Genomic DNA, 21495 nt, shown 5'->3' with positions numbered 1-21495 from the left:
TCATGTTTCATTACTTTGATTTGCTTTTGTTCGATTACCATTGAAGTCATGATTTTAATTTTTTATTATCCATTTGCACTATACCTCTTCAATGCAATAAGTTAACTTAGAATACGGAAAATAATCAAGATGTTCATGAGAGCAGGAAGAGTGAACAAATTAAGACATATCTCTACTGTGGAGTACTAGACAGATGTGTATGACGTAGACCTGTGTAATTTATACAGAAAGACCTGTTCTTAGTTTACTTACTTACCATAATGACTCATACATCTATGAAATACTACTTTTGATATTTTAAATCCTAAAAAAACACATAAAAGCAAAAATTATTCATGTGACTCCATTTTGAATTATTTAAATGGATTATTTCCTTTTTTGTTTTGCTATGTAAACAAGTTATACCTAATTTAATAAACATCAGCAAACCCTATTTACTTGAGGAATTATCTATTTCTCCACATTTTCACTAACACTAACTTTAAAGATCTAGTCAATTTAACCAAAAATGTAATCTAACTTTTAATTTGTATTTCCCTGATTACCTAATTTCTTAAATTACCCCAAGCAACAGGGTCTAGATTAGGGTTTAGGAGGACATATGGTAAATAAATACTACCTGAAGTATTGGTTAATTGAGTAAGAATGGTAGACATGAAGAAGCAATGTAAAAAATGAATGATTCTTCTCATGAAGATAGAAAGTAGATTGGTGGTTACCAGAGGCCCAAAGGAATTGAGGTGGAGAGGTGAAGGGAGGTTGTTTATTGGGTACAGAATTACAGTGCAATAGAAGAATATAAGACTAATATTCAATACATAACTATAGGGTGGCTATGGTAAGCAGTAATCTATTATGTATTTCAAACAGCTAGAAAAGAATAATTCAAGTATTTCCAGCATAAAATGAAAATGTTTGGGGTGATGGATATCCCAAGTACTGTGATTTCATCATTATACATTATATAAATGTATCAGAATACCATAAGTGCTTTATACATATGTACATCTATTATATATAACTTTTATAAATAAATAAATAAAAATAGGTGGATGATCCTTGTTTTTATCCTAAACATTTTTGCTTCTGTTTTTGTTAAAAGTGTTTGTATTATATTCTACTTGAATACATTTGGGTCTTATTTTTTCTGGATTTGATTCCAGGCCTTGGACCAATTTTCTCGATTATAACTCATATAATATAAAGATTTCTAAATAAGTTATTTCAAATAAAAGGTAAAGGTATGTTTTGAATACTTTTAAATAGCATATTAATATTTCATCATAAATTGACTATAGTTTTATATATTTATGGGGTATGGATTAGTTATAATTCACTAATACAATGTGAAATAATTAAAGCTAATATCACCACAAATAATTTTTTGTGATTAGAACATTTGAAATGTACTATCTTAGAAATTTTGAAGTGTGTAATACACCATTAATAACTAACTATATTCACCATGCTGTACAATCGATCTCCAAAGAAACCCAACTTATTCTTCCTAAGATGTTTTACCCTTTCACCATCATCTTTAAATTATACTTAATGTAAGATTTGTAATTAAGATATATAAACCTAGGAGGAAAAATATTTTTTCTTAGTTTGACTCTATTAAAATAATATTGAGGCTAAAATAATATAAACAATAAAACAATCATCAAACAAAAACAAGTCTAAGACAGATCCAAAACAATGTAAAATTTTTGTGGAAAATAATTGCTAACATATTTTTCAATTTCTAAACATTTGGCAGCCTTGAATATTCAAATAGGATTTTTTTTTTTTTTGGAGATGGAGTCTCACTCTGTTGCCCAGGGTGGAGTGCAGTGGCGTGATCTTGGCTCACTGCAACCTCTACCTCCTGGGTTTAAGTGATTTTCCTGCCTCAGCCTCCTGAGTAGCTGGACTACAGGTGTGCGCCACCATGCCCAGCTAATTTTTTTTGTAGTTTTAGTAAAGGTGGGGTTTCACTGTGTTAGCCAGGATGCTATGGTCTAAATATATTATTGCTATTAATGAATTATCTAGGAGGTTCCCCTAAAATACTTTTACTGTAATAAGCAAAAGCTAAAATGATTCTCCTAAAATTTTTGTTGGCATCATGTTAAATCTTTAGAAATTAATGTTGCCACTTATTTTTAAAGAGAGAAAGTTGTTTTAGACAAAGTAATATATATGCATTGATATAAAAGATAAAAATTTATATTTTTGTGAATACTACCAATTGAGTATGTTTATTAACTAATGTAGTATTGTCTTTTAAAAAACTTTATAATTGTATATACTTTATGACTTTACATCTGACAACTGTAACTCATTTTGTCTTTTCCTCCAAAAGAGAAGTCTTAGTATTTTATAAAAATCACTGCTGCTTTTAATGCCCCTAATAATTATGAGAAAACTGTTAGAAGAGACTAAGAATGCTTGGAATGCATCCCCAAACATGGAAGATGACATTGCAAGATGAAACCCCTAGTTTTGCTGAAAAAAATCTACCAGTGTCACCATCTGGGCAATATGTAATGCAGGACATCTTTTAAAATGATTTATTTAAGTGTTGCTAGTAGTGGTTTTGGAATGCTGCTTCCAGGATAAGCTTTTCCCCAAGAAGTTCTTCTTAAGTATTAAAGTGCTACATGTTTGGGCCTTTTATGTTTATATTTTTATTTTTAATTCCTAAGAATATCACAAGCCATCTTTTAAAAATTCACCATTCTATTTATTTATGTATTTATTTTTTAGGTAGTAAGTTTTTTAATCCACTTAACAAAAATACAAGGGCACAAATCCACGTTTATTTATTGACTTTTCACTAGTTTAAATTCTTGGGGGGGTATAGCATCACTCAGATTCTGTGTCCAATAGCCTTAGCAGGAATGATGCTTCGGAATTTGGCACAAACCATGCTACTGTTTTCGTGCCCCAGTTACCTTGCCCAGATTACTCTGGTTTTGTTTGGTTTGCCGCCAGGAGTCACTGTGTTGTTCGTTGCTTTGTGTACATAAGCACATCTCTTGCCCAAGTAGAATTCTGTTTCATGGTGGGCGTAAACACCTTCAATTTTAAGAAGAGCTGTGTGCTCCTTTTGGTTCTGGAGACCCCACTTATAGTCAGCAAAAATAGCCTTGGACCACAGCATTCCAGACATAGCTCCTTTCAGAAGTCCCGTTCTCAGCAGGCCTCCACAGGAGCCTAGGTGGCGGGAAAAGCATTTCTGTTGTTTTCAAGATAATGTTTGCTCCATTAAGAGTAAAATATACCTGTTTTCCAAACGTGATACATAGAGATTTTATCAAAGATAAAAGTCAGCCCAGTTTAGTTTTGCTGACGGCTAACTTTTTAGTTTCGGACGTGAAAGTCGAAGCAGGTTATTTTCGTCTAACCAGTCAATCTTCAGAGAACTCAGATATTTACTAAAGTATGTATGAGTAAAATGAAAAACAAACTTTAATGCTCCCTCCACTCTCCCTAAACCCAGATTTAGAAAACGGAGGACCTACTTCCTAGGGAGACAGAAAATTATAGTTCTCAGGTCTAAGCAAGATGGAGGGATGGTAGTGTGTTTCCCAGCAGCTCAGGGGCCCTATGCATCTTGGGTGAGCCTCATCAGGTCAGGAGAAGACAACAGTTTTGCTAGGGTGTCAGCAGATATAGCAATAGCACATACCATTGTCCAATATCTTATTATCTTAGGAGACAGCCACAGACCTGCTCCTTTTAATGCGCTCAGTATAGACATGGCACCTGTAGAGTAGCTGGGCTTTAACAGATGGGTCTTTGCAGAAACAATGCATAGTCCTTTGCTTTAAAATCAAGTTAAATCATATTGCTCATAACCTAAGGCCTATTGGCATTAGCTTCCTTCAGGAAAGTCTAGTGATCAAAGGGATAGACTCATTAAAATGTGGCATTTGTTGTAGGGGGTGGAGTGGCAGATCTCAAAAGGGGATGTCCCAGAGTCAGGGTGAGGATGGAAGCTGACCAAAGTTTTAAAGAGTGAATTGCTTTATTTACAGTAGTGCTTCCCATTGGTTTGGAAAATTATTCCTAGAATATTTGAGGATCCTAGGAAGAAACTAAAGATGAAGACATTTTACAACTATTTGTTTAGCTCAAACTGAGATGACTTAATTACTTTGTCTGAATTATTAGAATATCAAAGTGAAAACAAATAAATGAAATTCTTTATCCAAATGAATGTATTTCACCCAAGCAAATTACATCAAAGCCAAATCTTTAACATGGATTATTTACAATAAAGTGAATTGTTACTTTTTATTTTTAATATAAGTATTTAAAGTTTGGTAGTATTTTTTAATTTCTATGCCATTATTCCACTTAGAAAACAAAAACCATGCTAACTGTACAAAATAACTGTATGAAAAAAATAAAAATTGTAGTCTTACCATTCTTAAATGTAACTAGTTTTGTGAATGGCTTGAGAAAATTGGTCTTGACCACATTTAGTTCTAGTTTCAGCTCGAACAGTTTCTCTTGTTGAGCCGTATGTTTGTGTTCCTTCCCATATTGTGTCATCATTTAAATTTATCAAATGAGTGGCAATCACGGAAGAAATGACTTGCCCTTGAGTGTTTGAACATACAGGATTCTATTAATAAAAATCACTAAGTACATTATAAGGCTTGTCTGTTAAAGAGCTCATAAGCCATTTAGAAATATTACATTGCACATCAAACATTATTTAAATGGAATCACTTGAGCTAAGGTAATTTATGAAAAAATTACACAATTATAATATATGAAGTAACAAAGTAAATCCCCGCTGGCTACCAGATGGGTGGAGACAGGGAGGAGAAGTAATACTCTTTTAGTTGTGTTTTATGCATAGGTTAAGAACAACTTTCTATTCAGGATGTAGGCTATAATTATGCTAAGAAATGACAGGGTTGGTAAATACAGTTGACAGTCCCATTTTTAAAAGTTAATATAAGAGGGTGAGCAAGGTTTGCTTGTCACTCTGCGATGAAAGAGTGAATTGTAAATCTGGGCATGTCAGCACTAAGAATCTGACTCTTTCTTTAACAACTTCATTTCATTTACGGGTTTCAGAAAATAAATGTCACTCTTTCTAGTAACCTTAAGTTTTCTATGACAATCCCTAAACAAGGACAGATCAACGAAAAAAAAATAGATAAAACGAAGTCATTTTATTTTTTTTAATCTCATGAACACATAGCCCAACATTATCATGGATGTTAAAAATCTTCCTTTTCTTTGAGTTGTTATATCTTTGATTGTAACTCCAAGCAATGATAAGATAATCAGAAATGGGGGCACTTTAACTGCTTCATTCTTAGAAATAATACCACAGAAATATAATCTTTATTTTCTGGACTTTAAAAATATTATATTGTTTCTTTTTCATGAATCTTTAAAGCAACTTGAAATTGGAAATTTTAGATTGATATATTCTCAGGTGTTCTTAAACCTAAACACATTTAAAATTTTGGTTAAAGAATACATTAGGTTCAAATAAGAAAGTGTGGCTGTTTTGACCACACACAAGTCTTTTAGACTTTGGCTGGATACCCCAGAATGAGGGAGGCTTTAAATACCAAATTGATTGTATTTCTGTAAATAGAATATCCTGTCCAAATTGTCTTTCCATTTTGATAACTTTATAGACTAAAAAATGCTACTTATAGAAAACAAAAGGGCCATAATTTAAGGTTGGATATAGTATGGTTTGATGTTTGGCTTTTATTTTTGTGCCTAGTAAGTTTTAACGTTTTATTTCTTTTGACCCAAGAGAAAGTAAGCCAAATGTTACTCAGAAGGAAAATTTGAATCCATGTAGAATAATGACTTATTTTTGGCCTTTCTTTACTTCTATAATCTGGAATATCCTTTTAATGTATTTTCCTCTTTGATTCACCACTTCTCATATTAAATAGACTGTTCCTTTCTAATTTCCAATTGAGCAATAGAAAAGAGAGTTCTAGAACTCTAACTATAAAATCATCTCATTTCTGTTAAAAATTACAAATTTATATGGACGTAGATGAAAGGCTGGAATGATATATTCTAACCTGTTGGCCATGGTTACCCCATGGAATGTGAGTCTCTAGAGCCTCGCTTTTTTTTTTTTTTTTTTTTTTAAAGATGGTGTTTCACCATGATGGCCAGGCTGGTCTTGAACTCATGACCTCAGGTGATCCGCCCACCTCGGCCTCCCAGAGTGCTAGGATTACAGGTGTGAGTCACCACGTCTGGCCAGCAGGAGTCTCACTTCTTACTGTATACTGTTTATATTGGGGGGAAAATAATTTTTGACAAATATGTTGACAAAATGTTTTCAACTTAACATGCATTAGTTTTAGCAAGAAAGGCAAAGGTAGTTGGACACGAACCACAGCTTTGTGTATTCACCTGTCAGAAGGTAGGGTCTCTGCTTGGCTGAATCTCAGTGAGAGGATGTCACAGACCCTAATAAAGTATGGACAGTACTCAGGGCAAGTTTTCTGATCACCATTAATCTACAGACTGACCAGGCTGCTTAAGAGCTCTGCATTTCAATTTTCCCATTTGTAAAAAACTTATTTATAATGCCCGACTTAATTGTGTGCAGATCAAACAGATGCTTCCCATTGTTGCAGGGAAGCTTGTTGAGCAAGTACATTATAAATCCAAGTAATTATTATTGAATAGTGTCTTAACTTGAGCCCAAATGGATTGAACAAGCCTGGGCCCATCTGATAATCTCACAAGAGGATTTAGAAGGGATTGATTTGCTTGAATGGATATTATAGACAGGTATCTCCAATCATCTGTAGATTTGTTTTTAAAGTTTAGCTATGATTTATATTCTGGACAAACTTTTTCTATGCTAAATAATGATTACTAAAGCATGCCTCGTTGTGGAGGCTGAACAGGGTTCAGTTAAGTAATCTAAAAGTCAGAACCTATTTGTATTGACTCTATCCTTGAAAATTGTTGGCTGGATGCGCTGGCTTACACCTGTAATCCCAGTACTTTGGGAGGCCAAGGTGGGTGGATCATCTGAGGTCAGGAGTTTGAGACCAGCTTGACCAATATGGTGAAACCCCACCTCTACTAAAAATACAAAACTTAGCTGAGCATGGTGGCGGGCATCTATAATCCCAGATACTCGGGAGGCTAAGACAGGAGAATTGCTTGAGCCCAGGAGGCGGAGGTTGCAGTGAGCCAAGATCGCACCACTGCACTCCAGCCTGGGTGACAGAGGGAGACTCCATCTCAAAAAAAAAAAAAAAAAGAAAAGAAAAGAAAATTACTAAGAGTAGATTTTAAGTGTTCTCACTATAAACATACAAAACAGATAAGGATGTGAGGTAATGTATATGTTAATTAGCTCAATTTAGTCATTTCACAGTGTATCCATATTTCAAAACCACATGTATATACAATAGATGTATACAATTTGCATTTGTTGATTAAAAGATAAATAAATGTGCTTAACCATTTTATTTGATTGCAACTCTCATTTAGTATAGAATTGAAAAAAATAAAAACATGGCTGCAGAATACCATCATAATTAGATAATCATTATTTATTTTATCTGCTAGTAAAACTAAATGCTAAGGAGCTTCCCCTATTAAAAAAAAAAAAAAAGTTAAAATTGCATAGATTCTCTACGGAGTCCATCCTCTCAACTGCCCTTGCTGATAGCATCTAGTAGAAGCTTCAGTGGGATGGGCAAGTCTTTTAGCAGCTGAGAATGAGGAAACTTGGCCCCTTCTTCTGTCTGTGCTGGAACTGTCTGGGCTTTACGGAGGAGGCACTGTGTTTCTCCCCTTTGCAGGGCCTCCTTTACTTCACTTTGTGTTCTTTACTCGGGAGGGCTCTAGTTCATGAAACAGGTATATATCATAAAAGAAAAAGAGAAGAGAAAATTACATGGATAATTAAAAGAAATCTAAGTTTAGGCTGCAGTTCGTATTGTCACACAAAATTCACTTAAATGTGTTAAACTTTTAGGCCAAATGCCATTATAATAATTTTATGTTGACCTGTGCTGCCCTCCAATTGTATGCATCAGTAAGGGCCGAGTGGAAGGCTTATTTCGTTTCCGTTTCCTTTGTTTTCTCTATGATAATTCTGACTCTTTAAACCAAGAATTTTCAAGAAGCAAAAAAAAAAATATGTAAATGACTCATTTCTTATATTCAGACAATTTTTTTAGTGAAGTATATTTTAATGACTGAATTACAAAAATTATTTTGAAATATAGTCAGACGCATTTTGGACTTAAGGGTTTTATTTCCTTTATCGCTTAGGAGCAATATGTATATGGCTGTTTATCCTGTGATCTGTGAATACCACATGACAACTAAAAAATAAAAAGATCAAACTTTTAAAGAATTGAAGTTAGTTTTATTCCGAAGTCTGACTGAGGACTCCAGACTGAGGCCTATAGCCAGAGCACTGCTCTTGCACACTGTTGCAGCCGCGGCTCTTACACAGGTGGTGGAGGTTCCACATGTGCAAAATCACATCAGATTCACTCAAAAGTTACATTAAAGTGGAACCACATCAAGGTTTGGGTGTAAGAGTACATCTAACTACAGATACTAAAGTACATTTGTTATAGATTATAGAAGCATAATCACTAACCCCATCAGATGTTATCTTACGTGTAAGAAAAGGCAAAGGACTGGGGTCATTTATCTTCCAGGGAATACAGTGACTCAGGCAAGAGACTTGGGGGCTTTGTGCTGTATCCTGTTTTGTCTTCAAAGCATTCCTCCAGAGAACCACACATTGTCATAGAGTCAGGAGCTTGTGAAATTACAGTGGCAAACAGAAACGAGCAAACATGCCTTCCTACATTTACCACTTTGTTTCATACCTGTGTTTGCTTAAACCACATAATGTTTGGTTCAGGTGAGATACTCCTTGACTGGACCAGAGCTGGGCCTTCTGACTGGATGCAGAGGATCTTAGAGATCCTCTGTGGCCCTTGACACAGTAGCATCCAAACCGTTATACACTGTTCACGGAGCTTCCAACTATCACAGAATATTCTGGTACACTTACAACAGCTGCATAGATTCATCCCTCAATTGCACAGCCCTAGGGTTCCTTTGGGAGAGAGGGAAACTTGAACCCTATTGAGAGGTAGGGTCCAGACCTGTAGAGCCGTGTTTGGATGACCTGAGGACAGTGGGCCTGATAGAAGCCAGAACCAAGGGAGAGGCAACAGGGAGCCCCTGAGAGACAGTCAGGAAACAGTTGGGAGACTGAGGAAGAAACCTAGCAGCAGAGACTGAGTGCAGAGTGGAGCCTGGCACCAGTACGGGCAGGTTCTCGGTTCATTGTGATGCTCTTGGCGGCACCCTGGGTCATTCCCCACCCTGAGTGTTCCTCTTCCTCAAATGCCTGCACGCTTTGTCCTGGAAACAGTAGAGCTCCAGCAACTCCATACTGGGACTCCTTCTGAAAGAGGCAGAAATAGAAGAGGAAGATGCTGGGGGTTCAGCAGCTGAGGTGCATGTTGTGCAGGCATTCAATCCAATTAAATGGGCACCCATACCAAGGGTGGAGACTGACGGTCTGGAGGAAGGAGGGAAGGAGCATCAATCAACCTTGAACAAAATCAGATTCTGGTCCATGCAAGCTAAACTTCGCTATTCAGCTCCCTAATTTAGTAGAATAACTTCTGATGACCAACAGAAAGAAGCCTATACACACACAGGCTGATGAAACTTTATGTGATAAGATGGTAGATGTCTTCTGATCAGATTCCCTGAACGCCACGATCTGCAAAGTGTAGAGATCTGAGCTATTATCTTGACAACTAACTTAAGTGCCAATCTGATATTTTTTTTCCATAAGGAAAACAATTTTTATTTCTCATTACAAAAGCGTGTTCATTTAAGAAAATCATGTATCATATATTTTATATTTAATATGTTTATGTATATAGTTTATCTACCTGTCTATTATAGCTATCTATTTATCTATGGAATTTGACCTTCTAGAGAGAACTACTCTTAATGTCTTCTGTTAGGGACATATAATTAAAAACAAAATCTGCTTTCACCTCAGAAATCCTCTCCATAAAAGTAGTAGGAAAAAAAAAGCAGTTTTATTATCAAGCATTAAACCAGAATATAATATACATCACAGGTAATCACTGAAAGATTTCCAAGATAGAAAGAAATCTCACCCCCTCATATAGCCAAACAGTACAACCCACTATATGTTTTCAAGATAAACAATATCTTGTCCTCAAGTAGAAGGATTTGGCAGCAACTTTGTAACACATGGTTCACCTAAACTTTAACTGGTAATTGGGGTGACTATTTGTGTTACTCTATTGGCTTTATTCAGAGGGAAAACAAACGTCACATTTTTGTGGTAAGAGGTAGCTTTACAAATTGGAGCCAGAGGCTTAAGGAAGTTAAGCTCCTGCCTTCCCAGGGAAATTGGCAGAGTGGGGCACTGTCTTCCTTGACGTTTGCATTTCACAAGGATGGCCCCGGGTCCTTGAAAAAAACACCCTGGATTATAAAGCTGACAAAGGGCCTATCTAGTTTTCAAAAGGACTTATATACATTGCAAAACAAGGAGAAAGTACTTACAGTAATCTCTTTTCTAAAGTAAATGCTCTTTAAAAAAGGGTGGAGTGGGAGTGTAGAGAAAAGTGTCTTCCTGGTTTTCAATAGGGAGAATTAAGCCTTTTATTTTAAATTTTTATTTGTCCTTAGATGTCCTAATTATGCATCCTGAATTCTGATGGCTTCTTACTGGATGTACTGCTTTGTCACTTGCTTTTATCTCAGTAATAGTTTGTGAATATCTTTCTAAGTAAATGTAATGTAGCTAAATCAGTGTGAGGGCAACAGAAGAAACAAGCTTCTGCCAGGACAAAACTTTAATTTCTTTAACTATCCCTGTGCCTGAAGCAGACTCACACAAAGTAGAAGCCCGATATATATTTGATAGTTGGTACTTTACTTCTAGTCTCATGGGGGAAGAGAAGTAATTTCACCTAGGAGGAACTGTGACTAGTAATAACATAATTTCAGGGGATCATCCCAAATGCTTCTTGCAACAAATAGGTTATACAAAAAATAAATATTGTGGAGTGAGTTCAGAGCAAGGTTTAGCATGTAAGAAATAGCAAAACATCTTAAGGAATTGGAAAACAGGAAAGGCTGCATTTTATAGTCCTTTGGCACCTGGAAATTGAAATAATGGCAGAGCTACCTAGAATCAGTGCCAAGCAAATCCAAAAGTTGGCATATGCCAAAATATATTACCTCTAAACTCTGTAGTTTCCATTCTTTCATGTTTCATGAACATCTCTAGGAAGTAAGATCTACTTGCAGCACTTAAAAAAAAAAATGACATACAGTTTTTCTTTTCCAAGATCCTAAAAGTTTGTTCTTGAAGATCAGTTGTATTTATGCATATAGTGTCCTCATATATCATTCAGATTTTTATGTTCAGTCAATTTGTGTTAGAATATGCACGAGTAAACTTCTCATTACCTTCTTGGCTTGCCTTCTACCTTAATGATGTTATAAACTTATTGACAAAGGAAGATTTAAAGTCTGGAGATTATTAGTTTAATCAGTACTCATTGGATAAGCCAGACATTGTACTAGGCATCAGAGATGCAGTGATGAATGTAAGTAATGGCAAGTATGCAAATGATAATGATCAAGCATGGTTTTTTTTTTTTTTTTTTTTTTTTTAGCATGGTAAATATCGCAGGGTAGATTGTGGTAACCTAAGGTACAGAACCCTAAGTAGCTTAAGAGGTTCAGGGAAGGCTTACCAGAGAAAGGGACTTTAGATTCAGATAAAGCATAAATGGGAGTTAAGTCAACATGGTTGAAAAATTGTGCCAGGAAAAGAGAGTAGCTATCCTAAGATCTGTAGGTGAAGGAGAAATCACCGTGCTCCAGCCTCTACGGCATTCTTCCTGCTTTTGGAGAAAAAACTAGGAATGTGATGAGACAAGCTTCATGGGGCCCACTGAAATAATTCTGGTATCCTTGCCCTACTGAAAATTCTGAATAACAAGATTTATACCATAGTTTGACTGGCAACGGCTTAAATTTTAACTGTTGATTTCTTTGTATTTAAGAAATGTTAGGCATGAATTTACATCAGCACACTAGTTAGGAAACTGAAAGAAGAGGAACTAGTAAACGAGTCCAAAAGAGAGGAGAATGAGAAAGGGAGCTTCACATAGTCCATGAGGAGTACAATTTCAGGTAGATAGGATTAATCAACGTGGTCACATATAGTTTCAGGGAGTTCATAGTGAGATAAATACTATGGACTCAGATGTATTTTAATGAAGCTGGTTGTATTGAGGACTCTTTTGTCGCTTTATCTGATGAGAATACAAGCTCCAGAGGCAGTCTTACTGCTTGGCTTCTAATCTGGGCTCCATCTTACATGTCATCTTTTTTGTCCCAACGTTTTTCACCTGTAAAAAGAAGTAATGTTAGTACCAGTCTCAACAGGTGCTGCAATGATTACATGAGTAAGTATATACAAAGCAATTAGGATAGTGCCTGGCACATACAAACTGCTCAATAAAATTATTATTTAAAGTCAGATAAATCTTCTGTAATACTCAGGACTTATGCCAGGTTTATGTCCATCGCATAATTATCTTTCAATAGTACAGATGTAATTATATGATTCTCCCCATCACCAACGGAATAAAAAAAAAAATGGGCTCTTTAGCTTGGCATAAATGGCTTTAATGAGCTGACCCACCTATCCTGTTTCATTCCCCATCGTTACCTTCCCTCTGCCTGCCGCTATACCAGCCTTTTCAAAAGTAGATCTCTCTGATTCTGTTTATCGTCTTGTCTGAATAGCAGACTGTGCACCTTCAAGTGAAGCATTCTTTCTTGGCTCTTCTTTTCCGCAGGCCAGAGCACATCCCTTGCTTTCATACACTGTCCCTGACCCTCTTTCTTTGTTGTAGTACAGTGACAAAGCAGGTTCCATGTCTCATTGATCTTCCCTTGCTCCGAGTGTGGTACCTTGTGTGTGCTGAGGAAGTATGTATGGCATGAATGAACAAAGCTATGTGGATTGGGTTTTTGCTTCATAAATGGAGAAATAAAGAGATGTCATCACTTGCCCAGAGTCACAATGTAAGAAGAAGACTGGAAATTTGAACCTGGGTTTTGACTCCTAGGGCCCTGGCTTGAGAATTTCGATGGCCACATCTGATTTTTTTGTTTAAGAGATGTGGGAAATAATATAAGATATAAAGCTGTTAGGCTTTGAATTCCTGTGTAAATATAAAAAATTCTGGTTCCAAAGCTTTGTGTATGGCACAGTCTTTTTGCTGTATGCATGTCTTAAGAAATTTATAAGAGCAGTCATTTCTGGAAAGTGGAATTGTGAGTGCCCTTTATTTTCATCTGTTTCCTTGTCTAGTATCTGCTAGTTTTTCTAGACTAAACATGTATTTGTTTTATAATCAGGTCTGGGAAAAGGGAGCTTAAATGTCTAAATTAATTTTTATGCCAGGATGATTAAGAGATTGTTTTGCATCATGGAATGTCTTCTGCCTTTTGATATTTCCTCATTCTATAATGGTCTGTTTATGTATCTGAGGGGCCCATGTCTGGGCCTATTTCTACTTGACTGTACCAGGTGAACTTCTTTACCAAGCAATAAAGTCAGAAATGGTATATTAATCATCTGTATCCTTAAGGAGTGATAATAAATTAATGCGAAAATATATTCTCTTAGAAAAATGGTTCTATTATACATTTGCATATTATCTAGATTTGATCTAGCCAGGATTCCACTGAGGGCACTTAAGGGATCATACAACTTGATTTTCTTCTCTGCTGTGACATAATAGCTTCACTTTGCATTCGTTTCACAATCTGGGATCATTATCCAAGCTCAGTGAGAATCAATTTCACATAGTTGATTGTCTGAATCACTGCCAGCTCAGTCACATTTTTTACATCATTTACCAGGAAGTATAATTTTTAAAAAGTCAGAACAATTATGCAGGTAACCCATAACCCGAATATGCCCTCAAAATATGCTTCAGAGTGGTCACCCACCCCTGAAACTCAAAGTCTTCTGCAAATTGATTGACAGTGTTACTGACCTGCAAATCAAAGGATTTCCCATTCCAATTCACCATTTGCTAAGTGAGTCTCTATTGACATGAAAGAGTTCATTCTCTTTTGAAAGAATGATTCATCTTTAGAGAGCAGCCTCGATTGTTTGCTTTTTAACAGAATAATTACATCTTTCATTTCTATGGAGATAATGAAGAAAGCCAGTTTGGGATATGTTTATGAGGTTTCAGAGTATACTTGGGAAGAAAATTCTATAACTTTTTATTCTGATCCTTTACCCTCAGAATGTACATGTTTAGGTAAATTGTAATGACTGCTTTACTTTCATTTATGGTGATTGCTTATTCATGCTTAAACACAAGAGAGAAAGCTTGATTTAAAACCTAAGTCTCATTGATGTGTTTTTATGCCACTATCATGTTTAAAAGTAAATTTAGTAGAAAGCTAAGTTTGGGATATGATGCAAATTCCTCTAATCTATCTGACCTTCATTTAATCATTTATGAGTTATCACTGCGAGACATTTGTATAGATTAGATACCACAGAGATCTAAGGAACTAAATTTATTTGATCCTAATTAATATTTGGCCTTAAATAGATAGTCATACCACTTTCCAGTTTCCTAATTTTAAGCAATTAAACAGCTAGCAGCTGTTGGCCAGATAAATGTTCAACTTTGCCAAGTGGAAATATGCAAGTTTTTTTAACCATATTTGGACTATATTAGAATAGATTACAAAATATATTGACATATACCTTAGAAGATTGTATGTTATAGGTTCTTACTGAACAATTATTTATTATCTGCTTGATATTGTTAAAATTCATGCTAACGTATCACAGATAGTTATATACTATCTATGCATGCCTGCTCATAGTATGTGAAAACATCAAGTAAAAACTCCTGTGACTTTCTTTATGAACGTGCTTCATATTTAAATAACATTGAAGAGAATACAATATTGTGTTAGTGAGGAATTTTGTTTCTTTATTTGGAACATTCCTAAACTTTTACAGTTTGTTCTTTTTTTTGACAATGAAATTGTCAAATGAGCAATCACAATGACAAATAATGAAACAATAAATATAGACAGTGTATAATTTAAACCAGTCGTTCCTAAATTTTAGAGACTGTGAGAATTACCTGGAGTGCTTGCTGTAAAAAGATTGCTGGGCCAGATTTTCAGGGTTTCTGATTCAGTATATCTGAGATAGAAGCCACTAATTTAATGTCTAACAAATTCTCAGGTGCTCCTGATAATGCAGTTCTGAGGACCCTAACGTTGCAGTGTCTAGAATCTAGATCAATGTCAGCTTATGTTATCTTAATTTGTGGAACGAATGAATGATGGAGTAAAACAGAGAAAGCACATGCATGAATATATTTACATGTGTAAAGTGCTTTAGCTCTCTGTATGAGGTATATTGACATTTAAAAAGTAGCAGTATTGCCTCAATGTAACATGTAATAACATTTAAAATGCTATTTTCAAAGCCTGCTATCTGCATCAATAGAGATAAGTTATGTTTTTGGACAATTTTTAATGCAACTTGCATTAATTTTCCCATCTGGATGGGGCCGCTTTACCTATATAGGGAAATTCCTGGAAATTCCTGGCCTAGGTGGATCCAGCGAATCCTTAATTAGTGAATCTGGCTGCAAGTTATCTTTACCTTACGTTACTCTTGACACCTTTATCCCTAGCAATTTCCAAGGAAATTTCCTATTTTATAGGGGTCTTTTTATTTACCTGGCTCCAAAAGATCCTGGGTCCTGAAAATATTAAGATTGTGTTTTTCATTCTTATGTATTTTTTTAAGTTTTAAAGCCCAATAGTAGAGTCCTCTTAAATTGTGTTGTTAATAATCATAATACTCATAATTTCCTTCTAATATTTTTGGCTGTCGGTAATGTAATTTATGGCTACATCCAAAATTTTTAAAATAGGATATATATATATATATATATATATATGAATTTTTATTCAGTAAAGGTTGTTATCTGTTCTTTGCTTCAGTAGCTGTTTGGAGTTAAATCACTCATGTAATTGTCACTTTTCAAGTCAATAATGTCAACTCCACAGGACAAATTCTTTTACTGCCATTACATTATTTTATTATTATTATTATTTTTTTTTGAGACAGAATCTCGTATTTGCTCTGTCACTCAGGGTGGAATGCAGAGGCATTATCTTGGCTCACTGCAACCAACCTCTGCCTTTTAGATTCAAATGATTCTTCTGCCTTAGCCTCCCGAGTAGCTGGTACTACAGTCATGTGCCACCATGCCCAGCTAAGTTTTGTATTTTTAATATAGTTGGGGTTTTACCATGTAGGTCAGGCTGGTTTTGCACTCCTGACCTCAGGTAATCCACCCGCCTAGGCCTCCCGTAGTGCTGGGATTACAAGTGTGTGCCACCGCAGCAGCCCAGTTTACATTTTTTTGTCATTGAGCTGCACTTTTCTTGAAATTTACCCTGTAACCCTGTGGGGTATGTTTGAAAGTTTTAATAGTTGTCCAAAAACTGTTATCTGTCAGTTCCCATTACTCTAGCAGAGGATTTATTTGAAAATCTCATAATGAATGGTAGAGCCTGCATTTGTTGGGTAATAATTCCATTCAGTTATTCATATATTCAGCACATCTTAATTAAGCTTTCCTATCTGCCAGCAGAAAATAAAAAAGACTAAGTGCCCCAGATGAAGTTTGAATTCTAAAATAACACAGAGCAAATATCTGTAGGTAAAGGAAATGACTCATGGTGACACGTTAGACTCTGCTGCATAAGATGCCATCCCATTCATGAATATCAAGTACAGTCATTTTAGACTATTATCCTCTGGAGATATTTCAGAATTATAGGGATTAAAACCATTGCTACATGCAGATCAACACTACTAAATTTTAAAGATCAAGACATTGTCTTATTTTAAGCAGATAATATTTTTTGGTACATTTTAAAAGTTAAAATTTTTGCAACTTTGAAAATTAAAAAAAAAAAAAACATAATTTTTTTTTTTTCATTCCCTCAGATGCAGTATTCTCCCTTCACTTAGAAGGATTCACAGTATACCTCCAGGTTACATGAGTAGCTCCAATCAAGTCATGCCTAATAATGAGCCAGTTTGTGTTGGGAAATCCTGAAAACTGACTGAGCTCATCCTAGTTCTCACTAATATTTGCAACCAGTCATAGCTACTTTTCCTTTAAATTCTGTACCTCTTCTCATACACACCCTAGAGACAGTGTGCCAAGCATAACATCTTAATTCATGCCCAATGCAAGAAGGAATTCTCACTCCCTTTTTAAGCCATGGAATAGTCCTCTTAGTTTAAAGACAGCCTCTTCTTCACCTCCCTAGGAAGAATGTTAGACTTAGTGATGGAATAATTTTCTCAAAAGTTTGTAAAAATGCAGCTTGTCATTTCGGTCATATTATTTTCATTAAGCATAGGAAGTTACCTTCAGAGTAGAATTCAGTAGGCACCATTCCCTAAGTGTAAATCTCCTTCACTCAATAAAATTCTGCACCACACCCACACTGCATGGAGTATTGGAAGTTGGTCAGGAGTCTTGGTTGCTGGTAAGAGAGCCTGAGAAGTACTCATGCTCTGATTTGTTATGAGTGGGAAATAGTTATTCAGTGCTCCTGAAATTGAAACAAGAATTTTCTTTCGTACAGAGAAATGGGAAAGGATATAATGATTGCCTAAAAACCTAGGATCCATTTAACTATATAGAGTCACTGTTTGGCCACATGGAGGATCTTAACACATCCCTAGATATTCTTGTATGTGGTGATAACCACACAGATGGGAACAGTTTTTGAATCCTAAGACTGTACCCCATTGGATATAGTGAGAGAGAATGTAAGTCAGAGAGGGAATTCAAATTGTCCCTCTGAGAGCCTGGGGAATGTAAAAAACTGGTTTACTCACTACACTAATCCCAAAAACAGTAGTCATCAATTTTAATTCATTTCTTGGAAAGAGACAACTGATAACAAAGTAGAGAAAAAGGTCCCACAGAGCTCCAATAAACAGTGGCAGTAATGTTTTATGTCCTGTTGAACAAAATACAAAACCTTGAGTTCAAATTAAATTAAGAATTGAAAAAATTAAATTTAATAAAGAATGAGATATTGATATAATTTCAAAATATCTCCCCTCAAAATACTTTCTAATTACAAAGACAAAGAGAATAATATTACAGTGGAAAGCCTGACAGACACTGTAATCAAGTGATCAAAGTAAATGTCAGCAGAAAAGATCTTTATAGAGATCCTGTACCACTGACTAAGATACAATGAGAAGAAAAGAGCATTTTTTTGGTGACATTTCTAATAAAAATGCATAACCTGAAGAAACATCAGACAAACTCACATTGAGGGACATTCTATAAAATAACTGTAGTCTTCAAAAGGATCAAGACCATGAAAGTCAAGAAGAGGTGGAAGAACTGTGTCAGACTGAAAGAGGTAGGACAAGTAAAGGCAACATGTGTTACTGAATGGAAACTTATTCCGTAAAGGTTATTATGTTGGGAATACCTGAATGAAGCATAGGGACTCCATGGTACTAGTGTTATCAATGTTAATTTCCTTATTTTGAAGAGTATATTGTGATTATATAGAAAGATATTCTTGTCCTTAAGAAGCTCAGGCTGAAGTACTCAGTGTCAGTGGGATGTTGGCACCATGCACTCTAGTGGCTAGAGAAGAAAAAGTCTTTGTTCTGTACTTGAACCTTCTGTAAGTTTAAAATTGTATAAAAAAAGATACACAACAATTACTTAATAGGACTTGCATTTTAAAAAAAAGAAGTACAAGTTGGAGAAGGTTAAAATGAAAGTTTTTAATATTTTACTCCATAGTCCTATGTGTTGCTCTGCTACGTGAACAATGCATGAGAATTTTAATTGCTTAATAAAAAAGAAAGGGAAAGATAATATCATAGAGCTCACAAATATGAGCCTACCAAAGCAGAAATTAGATTATACTAGTTTCAACTATCTAATTATCTTGTAGTTTAAATTGAGAAACAAAGATAATTCAATTAGTAATTCTACATCCAATTTAATGATTTTTCCATAAAAATTATTTGGCTTATAAAACAATACGAAAGTCTAAGAAATGTATCATTTATTACGGGCTTCCCTTTATGCATGTCTGCCAGGGTTTCTGACTAAAATAAATGGAAGCAGGATGTTGCAATGAGAATTTGCTTTGGAACTCTTTAGCAGTTTGTTAGCCTCTATTTGAAAAAAAAAAAAAAAATTATGAGGCCAAATCCAGGCTAAATTAAATAGATCTGGCATGGTAACATTATCATTTTGGGTTGTAAATAAGTGATTCCTTTTAATGTGCATACTGAAATCTTCTCATATGACAAACTGGGACATATCAAATGGAATTTCATGCACTATTGAACTGAATTCTCTGTAGCCACTGAGAAATGTTTGGGGAGTTTTAGCAGATTTGTCCATTTTAGTGACCATATTTCCCCTCACATTTGTGAAATGCATTTGGCTGTTATTTTAGTTATTCTGAAAATGTGAACTCATTTACCTGCCTGTTCAGAGAACATGCATGAGAGCTAAGAGAAATGATGATAAGCACAATAACAACAACAAATATAGGTGATATTCACTAACATATTCATTCAATACTATCTGCAGAGACTAATATTGAGGGAATAAATTGATGAGTAGCACTTGTCTGGTAACAGAACAGGAAAGTATCTGATCTAATTAGGCTTACATTCTATTAGGAAGAAAAAGACGAAAAAAAAAAAAAAAAAGCAAAAGGAAATGAATAAATAATTGCAGAGTATAATAACTATTGTGAAAAGAATAAACCTGGCTGAAAATGGTGGCTCACGCCTGTTATCCCAGCACTCTGGGAGGCCGAGGTAGTGGGATTATTTGAGCCCAGGAGTTCAAGACCAGCCTGGGCAATTCAGTAAGACCCTATGTCTATTTTAGAAATGTAAATACATAAGAATAAACATGGTGATATGATATACAAAATAGCTTAGCAGAAGTGGGGAGGACATTTCATCTGAGATATGAAGAAATAAAAGTAGCCATCTGGTGATGAGTAGAAGATGAATGTTTCAGGCAAGGACAAGGGAAGTGCAAAGGTGCTGACATAAGAGAAGAGTGGCAGCTTGTGGAAGAGAAAGTGGACTGTGGTAAAATGGAGAGTCCAGCAGCCGTTTTGTTACTTAAGCCTCCCAGTGATCCTGTGAGGTTGATCCTCATGCACTCCATATATTTTAGGTAGTGTTATGAGGAATAGAGAAGTAGAAAGACTTAAGATTATTAGTTAATAAATGGTGTATACAGGGTTTTCACCCAGGAAGTGTGACTACAGAACCCATGCATTCTAAACATTATATAGTGTTACTTCCCGTGAGCCCTAAAAATGTGAGACAGGTCTCAGTTAATTTAAAAAGTTTAAACAAGGTTGAGGATGTGAGCCCATGACACAGCCTCAGGAGGTCCTGACTTGCCCAAGGTGGTCAGAGCAGTTTGGTTTATACATTCTAGGGAGACATGAGACATCAATCAACACATGCAAGATGAGCATTGGTTTCGTCTAGAAAGACGGGACAACTTATAGCAAAGGCAGAAAAACTGGAAGTGAAGAGGGGGCTGCTAGGTCGTAGGTAGATAAGAGACAAATGGCTGTAGTCTTCTGAGTTTCTGATTAGCCTCTCCAAAGGAGGCAATCAGATATGCATTTATCTCAGTGAGCAGAGTGGGTACTTTGAATAGAAAGTGAGGCAAGCTGGCCCTAAGCAGTTCCCAGCTTGACTTTTCCCTTTAGCTTAGTGATTTGGGGGCCCTAAGTTTTATTTTCTTTTCACATGTCCCAAAGAAAGTACCATGCACATATGAATTATGTTGTTATAATGATAAAGTTGAAAGCAAGTTTAGTAGCCTAGAAAACGCATCTAGATTATCATATTTTGTTCCATTAAAAATATTGTGCCCAACTCTAGTTGCTAAGCTTTACAAAGAATATAGACAAATTGGGGAGTATTTGGTAGAAGGCCCCTTGATTGGTAGAGTCTTGATATATGAGGAGCAGGTTTGACTGTATCATGAAAAAGATGAGGCTCAGGAAACTATAGTGCCAGTATTGATATATTTCTGGGGCCATGATATGGAAAAATAACTAAATATTTTGGATGGCCCCTAGTAGGTACAATTTGGAGAGAAATATAAAAGCTACAGGGACCTACTTTGATAGAGGAAATAATTTTCTAACATTGAAAAATAAAAAATTTGAATGAAGTATTCTGGGAGAGATAGAGACCCCAATATCAAAAGTATTTAAATCTAGGTATAAAAACTTGTTATTGAGAGTGTCCTATAGAGAATTCAAGCAATAATAGGTAAT

The 21495-nt window shown here is 35.5% G+C and overlaps 1 protein-coding gene and 1 pseudogene across 5 annotated transcripts in view; one reads left to right on the top strand and one right to left on the bottom strand.

Moving 5' to 3' along the window:
* The window catches only part of PTPRZ1 (protein tyrosine phosphatase receptor type Z1), a 190459-nt gene that overhangs the window by 57622 nt on the left and 111342 nt on the right, over positions 1-21495 (top strand). The gene's annotated exons all lie outside the window — the stretch shown is intronic.
* Positions 2819-3406, bottom strand: LOC116550036 (annotated as a pseudogene).

The sequence above is a fragment of the Sapajus apella genome, unplaced genomic scaffold (genome assembly GCF_009761245.1).
Source record: "Sapajus apella isolate SASKATOON/1434 unplaced genomic scaffold, GSC_monkey_1.0 scaffold7, whole genome shotgun sequence".
Classification (NCBI taxonomy): domain Eukaryota; kingdom Metazoa; phylum Chordata; class Mammalia; order Primates; family Cebidae; genus Sapajus; species Sapajus apella.
Note: the sequence above shows the minus strand (reverse complement) of the source record. Positions and strands in the feature narration are given on the sequence as shown.